The following is an 8415-nucleotide window of genomic DNA, read 5'->3' on the forward strand; positions in this document are numbered from 1 at the left end:
CAGCCAGAGCTGCGCTGATCCAAAGCCAGGAGCCAGGAGCTTCCTCCAGGTCTCCCACATGGGTGCAGGGCCCCAAGCACTTGGGCCACCCTCTACTGCTTTTCCAGGCCATAGCAGAGAGCTGGATCGGAAGAGAAGCAGCCGGGACTCAAACCGGCGCCCACGTGGGATGCCGGCACCACACGTGGCAGCTTTACCCGCTGTGCCACAGCGCCGGCCCCAGCAATGGGCTTTTGAGGAGCTCCTTGAAGAGATCATTCAGACACCCGGACTGTGGGTGAGCAGGACCCAGAACAGAGGAGTCAGCCCGTCGGCCAGGGAGCAGCACCTGCAGCAGGCACTGTTCCGTGCTGTGAGCTCAGGGAAGCACCAGCTCCTGCCTGTGGCATCGGTTAGTGACGTGTTCTGTACTCTGCAGCTGCTCTTTGGGGGACCTTGCAGTTTGCACATAAACAATTGCAAGAGACCCCACTCACGGGCTTTCCCACGTGGAGTGTCAGCAGTAAGCATGCGCAGTCTGCAGTTTCTATGTGACATAAAGCAGGTGTACCTTTGTGAGTGTATTTGGTTTTATGACTTACATTTATCACGCAACTTTTAAAAATCCATCGATCAAGTACATGCTGACACAAGGACTACTCTTGGTCTCCTCCTTTGCGGTTAAATTCTCCTTGCAGTCACTGGACCCTTGTATGCAGAACTCCAGAATCCCGGGGAGGTGGGCAGGCATCATCAGAGCTGCCAACTTGCCTTTCAGGAAAGACACCGAGCATGACCGCACGGCTTTTCTAGGATGCTTGAGATTCTCTTCTAGCAACACCCACCACAGAAGCAGCCCAGGCCAATTTATTATTAAATCCCCATTTGTCTTGATGATGCTTCTAAAATAGTACTGATGCGTTAGAGAAATTTGTTGTTGTCTTCATCTCCTTCAGTGATGAGCTCGGTGGCTTTACCTGGAGTTTCAGTCTTGTGATGCCGGGCTCCCGGTCCTTCGCACAGCGTCTTGAGTTCTCGTGGTGCCTTGCAGACCCCAGTCAGGGTTCCCCTCATTTCGGTGTCAGAAGGACAAGTTCAGGGCGTTTATGGTGATGCTCACCGCATTTGCCACTTCTAGAACCGACATTTTTCACTCATCATGAATGAGCCCAGGTTCCTCTGCTGGCGCTCGTGTGATGTTGATGAATATCTGCCTCATGGCTTCTATAAATGGCAGTTGATATTCAAAACTGGTTTCTCCATTAAAGGGGTAGGGACAAAAACACCAAACGAGAATTTGAGAAAGGCATTTACTTCCAGACTCTGATGTGTGTGGGAAAATGCTGCTGCAATGAAAACCTTGATAATTTATTGTAACAAGTGATCCATAGTTATCAAAAAAGCAACTTGTACAGACTAATAAAGTTTTTCCATAGTAACAACAACAACAACGAAACATGATGGGGGATGGTGCTGTGGCACAGCAGGTTAAGCTGCCATTTCCAACGCCAGCATTCTCCATGGGCACATATTTGAGTCCAGCTCCTCCACTTCCGATCCAGCTCCCTGAAACCCCGGGGGTCCTGGGTGGAGTTCCAGGCTCTTGGTTTCAGCCTGGGCCAGTGCCAGCCATTGTGGCCATTTGGGGAATGAACCAGCAGATGAAAGACCGCTCTCTTTCTCTCTCTCTCCCTCCCTCCCTCCCCCAGGTCTTCCAAATAAATAAATGTATCTTTAAAAAGAGAATATTATGATGCACATGTAAATATCTTTTACCTGTATTGTGCCATATTTGGAAGGGTAGGGTAGAGAGAAGAGACAGAGGTCAATGGAGGTAGAGATAGAGATGGGGGAGAGAGATTTAAAAATTTATTATTATTATTATTGATAGCATGCTTTTTAGTGAGTTGAAATCCGAGGCTTTCAAAAAGAAGAAAATGTAATTGTAAATACTTTCGTGAATATACATTTTAAAAATACTGTTAGGTCAACTTAGAAATTTTAAAATATTGTTAGGTCAACAGATTTGTTGGGGCAGTGATTAAGATGTTGCCTGGGCTCCAGTCGCACCTCTGCTTGAGGTCCAGCTTCCTGATAACGCACACCCCTGGAGGCAGCAGGTGCTGGCCCGGGGACCTGGGTCCCTGTTCCAGGCTCCTGGCTTCAGCCTGACCTAGTGCTGGCTGTTGCAGGCATTTGCGGAAGGAATCCCAACGAGAGATCTCCGTCTCCGTGTCTCTGTCTCTCAGCCTTTCATATAAATGAAAAAGTAAAGCAGTTCCCAAGAACACTGGTCAACCTTTTAGGCACAAATGTACTTCTTTCAGAAATCCCACATCTAGGACTCCATCCCAAAACAGCACTCACAGATCTTTCCAATCCAAATGTACAAGGATGCCATCGCTCCGCTGTGCTAACAGTGGAAGTCTGCAAACCATCTGAACGCTCACCAGTGATCCCCTGGCTAGCGTGCACTTCAGTATGGAGATCACAGCGAGACGCCGCTTCACACTCCCCAGACTGGCTGTAACAAACAAACAAAAAGGCCAAATAGCAGGTGTGAGCGAGGAGGTGCAGAACTTGGAAGCCTCATACAATGCCAGTGGGGGTGTCACATGGCGCCAGCATGGTCAAGAAGCTTGTCAGTTTCTCCAGTGGATACACAGAGGTGGTGAGTGATGCGACAGCTCACCCCTTGGAGAAGAATTCAGAGCAAACATTCACAGCAACAGTATTCACAACAGCCCACATCGGAACTATTCAAAATTGCACATCAACGATGAAGAATAAGTGAAAACAGTGACTCCCCACCATTCTGGGTTGCACTGGGCCCTCTCCAAAATCCATGTCAAAAGCTCACCCCCCGATATCACAGAACCTGACCTCACTGGGAGCTAGGGTCAGTGCAGCAGATGTAATTAGTAAAGATGAGATCACATCCAGTAGGATGGTGTCCCTGCAAATGGGAAATTTGAAATCTGGACGCACACAGAGAGAGAGGAGCCACGTGAAGACTGGAGTGACGTCGCCACAGGCCAAGGAAGAGATTTGGGGCAGAAAAAAGGGCAGCTGCAAGGAACAGATGCTTCCCCGTGGCCTTAGAAAAAAAATCGACCCTGCAGAGGCCTTGGCAGTGGATCCCTGGGCTGCAGAACCCCACGACGCACGTCGGTGGTCTCAGCTTCCAGCTGCTGGCATTTCCCACAGCAGCTCTGGGAAACGAGTGGACGCACGGGAGAACAGGACTCGACTGTGAAAGGGACGGGAGCGCTGAGGATGTCTGTTGCCATGTGGATGGCCTCCAACCATCACACTAACTGACAGAAGCCTACACAAAACCACACAGGTGGTGCGAGTCCACGCATATAAAATATTCAGAGTCAGCGTGTCCACAGAGACAGGAAGCAGATAGGCAGTGGCCACAGGCCACGGGGAGGAGACAACAGGAGTACTTAACAGATATGGGATCTTCCACTGGGGGAGGGGGTGCCCAGAGCTAGACAGTCATTTGTCGCACAGCACTGTGATTGCATAGAAGCCACTGATTTGTCCACCTTAAGCTTAAGATTGATTCTGTTTTGTGAATTCCACCCAAAACAGAAAGCTCACACTGCCACAGCCCCGAGTTCAGGAAGCAACAATGGTCAGCTGGAAACAAGAGCAGGTGCACGGATGGACGAATTCAGAAACCAGCACAGGCCGTGCGGAAGTACAACATCAAGCAGACGGCATGATTTAGCCCCAGTCATGAAAAAGCCATGTGTGTGTGGGAGCAGTATGCCTAAACACGCATACACACACACACACACACACACACACACACCCTGATTTTCAAGTATTTGTCTGTAAGCAAAGCCCATCTTCTAAACAGTAGCCCTCCTGGGGAACAGCCACTGAGACAGTCGGGGAAGAGCCAAGGGCAGTCCCCTTTCACTCTGTGGACAGCTGCCATGCATTTACGACACATTTCCTGGTGGCTTTAAATCAGTTTTACAACTTAAAAACTCAAAGTCCACACTCTAAATGACCACATCTGAAGTCATAAATAGAATTCCCTGTTAAATGAACAGCACACATCGTACCCAGCAAGTGTGCACCGGGCTCCTCCTCAGCCAGTGGTAGCATCTGGCGGGGGTGGTGAGCCCTCCTCTGGCGGGCACAGACGCCCACCGACTTCCGCCGTGGGTATGAGTGGGCGTCCAGCTTTGTCCACTCCCACTCCAGACCAGGAGATAGAGGGCGGTGCTCGTTCCTGTTCACTTTCACGTGTTCAGGATCAGCCCTGCATCTAATGGAAACCACAGGATAGACAGCACACACGAAATGAATGATTGAACTCACACGTGTGTGAATGACACTTTGAAAGGCGACAGTAGGCCATTAAGACTCTACCAGCTGTGGTACTCCAGTTTAATACATTTAAAATGCATTTAAATATAATTTCTAAATGCCTCCCGACCTGAGTCAACTTATCTGTTGTAAAATAATATTTTCTAAAAGTCACAGCATTCATTTCATGTAAAATTGAAATCCATTATGTGTGGCCCATAGAACTGCGGCAAAACTGTTTTACTTCGGCAGAAGAGAGGCTCTTAAATCCCAGTAGCCTCTCGTTGACATCCCATGTTGTTCAAAACAGGATCCACTCCCTCCCTCCTTGATCTGGTAAGCAGAGGAACAGCTTATGAATAAGCATGTGGAAGTGAGGGTTTGGGGTGTGTGACCGCCCCAGCAGGGCCCCTGTTAGCACTCGCCTGGGCAGCAGCCAGTCCTCAACCTCGTGGCTTGTTACACCCTGGGGACCTCAGGCTGCAAACTACACAGCCCCACTGTCCTGCGGAGGAAGTGTGACCTGAGTGTCCCCTTTCACCTGCGCATCAGAGCCTTAGCGCCATCAGCACCCCACACCGAGTCACACTTCAGGACTGACAGAGGGGCCACCGTTAGTGGGTCCTGTTCCCCCCAACCCATGGTCCAACCTAAACAGGACTCTTCGTCGGCATCGTGTTTTTCGGGAGCTCTGATGGGGTGGTGACAGCAGGGGGTGCCACAGGCCCCACGTGAGCCCTCTGACCCAGGCCCACCCGGGTCCAAGTGCACCTGCGTGCTGGCTTTCTTAGTCCTTTTCACAGATGAAGAGACAGGCCCCAAGCACATGGATGTGACTTTCCCAGGACTTGCATGAGCGCAGGAGTCAGTGGAGCCGGTCGAGACTCCGACACTGCCACTACCACGCATTCCCTTTCCACCATGAGAGGGGAGGCATCTTTCCATGAACATTTCCTCACTGAATCTTTCTAGAACTGTCTGCCATGCCTACTTCCTGTTGAAACACTATTGCCAATTAGCATGTATTGATCCATCGCTATGCGTCTGACCTGCTGAGACGAGGAAGCGCTGGTGCGGGGGCAATCGATCAGTAATCCATAAGGAAGACAGAGGAAAACGGCCCGAGGTCGGCGAGGAGAGGCGTGGAGCAAGCTGCCGACGTCAGCTGGATCCCGGGAAGAGAGACAAAGCAGCGAAGACACTCATCTGCGAGTAAGGCTGAGTGTGGCCAGGAAGAGAGCAGGAGTGAAACGCAGGGAACAAAATGGCTGAGGCAAAGCTGCCCCTGCGTTTCTGTCCCCCAAGGTCCCGCCCAGGAGACTCACGGCAGCATCAAGGAGATTAGCAGACACTTAGGACAGAAGCGAAGAGGCGGGGGAGGGGAGCTGTCCATGGTGTCACTGGTCCCACCCGGAGGAGGTCGAGGAGGCAGGACGATGAGCACTGGTGTCACCGGGCTTCTGTGTGACCGGAGCACCTGAGCACAGGCCTCCTGCGCTTTCTGCCGATGCCCTCGGCATTGGTGATGTTGAGCTGTGCAGTCAGCGCCCATCTGGCTCCCCCGGTCTACACTGGCCTCACGGGTCGGAGCCCTGGGCTAGAAGGAGCAGCATTCATGCTCTGGGGTTCTGGGGGAGCAACAGGAGCCCTGGAGAGAGGCAGAGTTCTCTGCCCCACCAGCTCCTGAGCTCCTGCTGGGAGTGGAGAACAGGGCAGCCACAGGCACAGCTCAGACGGACGGATTTATAGGTGAAGATGCATGGAGAAGGCAACTCGATCAAGGTCACGTGGGAAGAAGATGGCAGCCACCCCGTCTCTGTCCTTGCACCAGCACCTGCTGCAGCTGCCACCTGCTTCCCTCGTGCCCGCTCCGCTAGCCCTGCCCTGCCCGTGACCGTAGGATGCTCTCTGTGAGGGTTCGCAGGTCCTGCTGAACACTGGCTTGATGACCTTGCTCTGTCCTCAGCTGGGGGACCTGTGGGCAGAGGAGGCTTCCGGGTGAGCATCGGACTGGTTTTCTGCACCACCTCTGCCCTTCGCTGTCCTTTGTGCCAGGAGCGATTTTACAGTGAGCGCATCATAATCTGCTATCATCACTTACAAAATAGGAGAAATAAATTATAGCATGAAGAACATGAAGAAAATGGGTTTTTTGTGTTCTTCTAAGATATTCATCAGACCTTTGGTTTCTGGCTTTTAAGACAAGTTTCCTCATCCAATAACGATGTGGACATAATCTCATTATGCTCTTTGCTCCCAAGGACGAACCAACAAGGGGAGAAATCCTCTTCCGAGGGGAAAGCTCAGCCAAGGGCAGAGACAGCAGCGTTTGCCTTACTCTTCCCGGGGCAGCAGCGGCTCGGAAAGGCCAGCGCCGGTGCTTCCCAAAGCCAAACACTGGCAGTTGCCTGGGATTGTTTGTCGACAACCTGTGTTCTGCTCTCTCACTACTCATAACCGGCGAGGCAGCTCTGGAAAACCAGTCCCTGAGTGGCTGAGAACATCGCTTCTGTTGCCAGGGACAGGCTGCCTCTCACTCTGCACCTGATTTAAAAAAGAATTCCGGGGGATCTGACCCCAGGGGCTTCAGATCCATGGCGCACAGGGCCAGGGAGACATCTCTGTAAGCCATGGCAGGAGCAGCACAGGGTGACCTTGCAAATGACGCAGATCTCCCAGGTGCTGTCCCCAGCTGAACCTCCAGAGCGCATCGTGACCTTGAGACGTGAAGGGCGGCCAGTGATCAGCATGGGGCGCTTGTCTGGAATGAAGGGAGAACAGTACTTACCAGCCCACGCCTTGCGGAGACATGAGAGGCGTTGACGAGACGGAGTTTATGTAATAACAGTTTGCTCCATGGTGCAGACTATGCTGCTTAAAATAGAAGCACTGAACACTGCGGCAGGGTTTGCACAGACACCCATCTGGGCTCGCCTGTCCTGTCGCAGCCTTAACAGATGAGCACCGTGCTGATCTCCTGGGACACAGAGGGAGCCCAGCCTGCCACTCCCCCTCTGTATGAGACATCATTTGCACACGACCAGGTGCATGTGCCTAAACAGAAGCAGCTCCCTGTCACTGGGGATCTACAAGTGCTGATCTGCTCTGGTCCTCCTGGTATAGTGCTTGTCCCCACACAGCTCTGTCCACGCTGGGGACAGCAACACTGGAGGGGAGGGAGAGGACTTCACCCCTTACAGTTTGGTCACTGCTCTTAGGCTGTGCAGTAGGCACACCATCTACCGGAAAATAGGATCCTCCCAGTTTGGAAGTTCCCTATCCTTTGACATTCACATTATGCACTGCACACAATTAAGTTCATGTAGATACTCATATACGTGTACACACTCACACACACAAATCCACAGATACACACACGTACACTCACAAAAGGGTTATGCTATAACCCTGTTTGGTTGTTGACCTTCTATTCATTATTATGGAATATATAGTTACATGCGTGCAGAAAATTTGGACCCATACCTGGGTAAGAGTTTGCAGAGTTACTGGGCTGTTCTCCAGACAGGCGAGAAGGAAACATGTGATAAATTCCCAGAAAACCCTTCAGTGTGGAGGAGAGGGAGCTTCAACCTGGGCCAGAGGAGTGGAGGGCAGAGCTGGGAGGGGGTTCCAGGAGCGGGACCGGTCCTGCCCAGGGTGAGGGGCACATCCAGTGTGGGCCCAGGTCACGCAGGCTCTGCCACCCTGGGAGGAAAGGGGGATCAGAAACTCCAGGCTGGCACATCTAAACACCCTGCCCCAATCTTCCCAAGCAGAACACACATCTCCACCTCCAACACCAGAACCTGCAATTCACAAAGCAGCAGGCTCCGGCCGCGGAAGCCACACCGACGGCACCGCGCGGGAGCTGGTGCTGTGCTGAGTCACTCCAGCCTCCCGCGTCACTGGTGACCATGGTGTCTGGTTGTTACCCAGGCTTCTGCCAGGTCAGGTCGGCTCCCCCACTGAGTGCTTAATTCACACCCTCTCAGGCACAGCCCCAGGCATGGGGTGGGGGGGGGGACAAGGGTTCTGAGTTGGACCTGCACTCCCAGCTGACTGCAGGCAGGGGGGTGGTGGGCAGTGAGCTGGGGCCGCCTGGTCTCT

At 52.4% G+C, this 8415-nt stretch overlaps 1 long non-coding RNA gene across 1 annotated transcript; it reads right to left on the reverse strand.

Annotated features, from left to right (window-relative positions):
• Positions 1–1820: 1820 nt before the first annotated feature.
• On the reverse strand, positions 1821–8188 carry LOC149122440 (uncharacterized). The gene is made up of 2 exons (XR_016220877.1): positions 7792–8188; positions 1821–2503 (listed from the first exon to the last, which is right to left on the reverse strand). It is a non-coding gene; the product is annotated as an uncharacterized LOC149122440 (long non-coding RNA).
• Between the last annotated feature and the right edge of the window lie 227 nt (positions 8189–8415).

This window comes from Oryctolagus cuniculus, chromosome 14 (assembly GCF_051225735.1).
Source record: "Oryctolagus cuniculus isolate XC-2025 breed Fujian yellow rabbit chromosome 14, ASM5122573v1, whole genome shotgun sequence".
NCBI lineage: Eukaryota > Metazoa > Chordata > Mammalia > Lagomorpha > Leporidae > Oryctolagus > Oryctolagus cuniculus.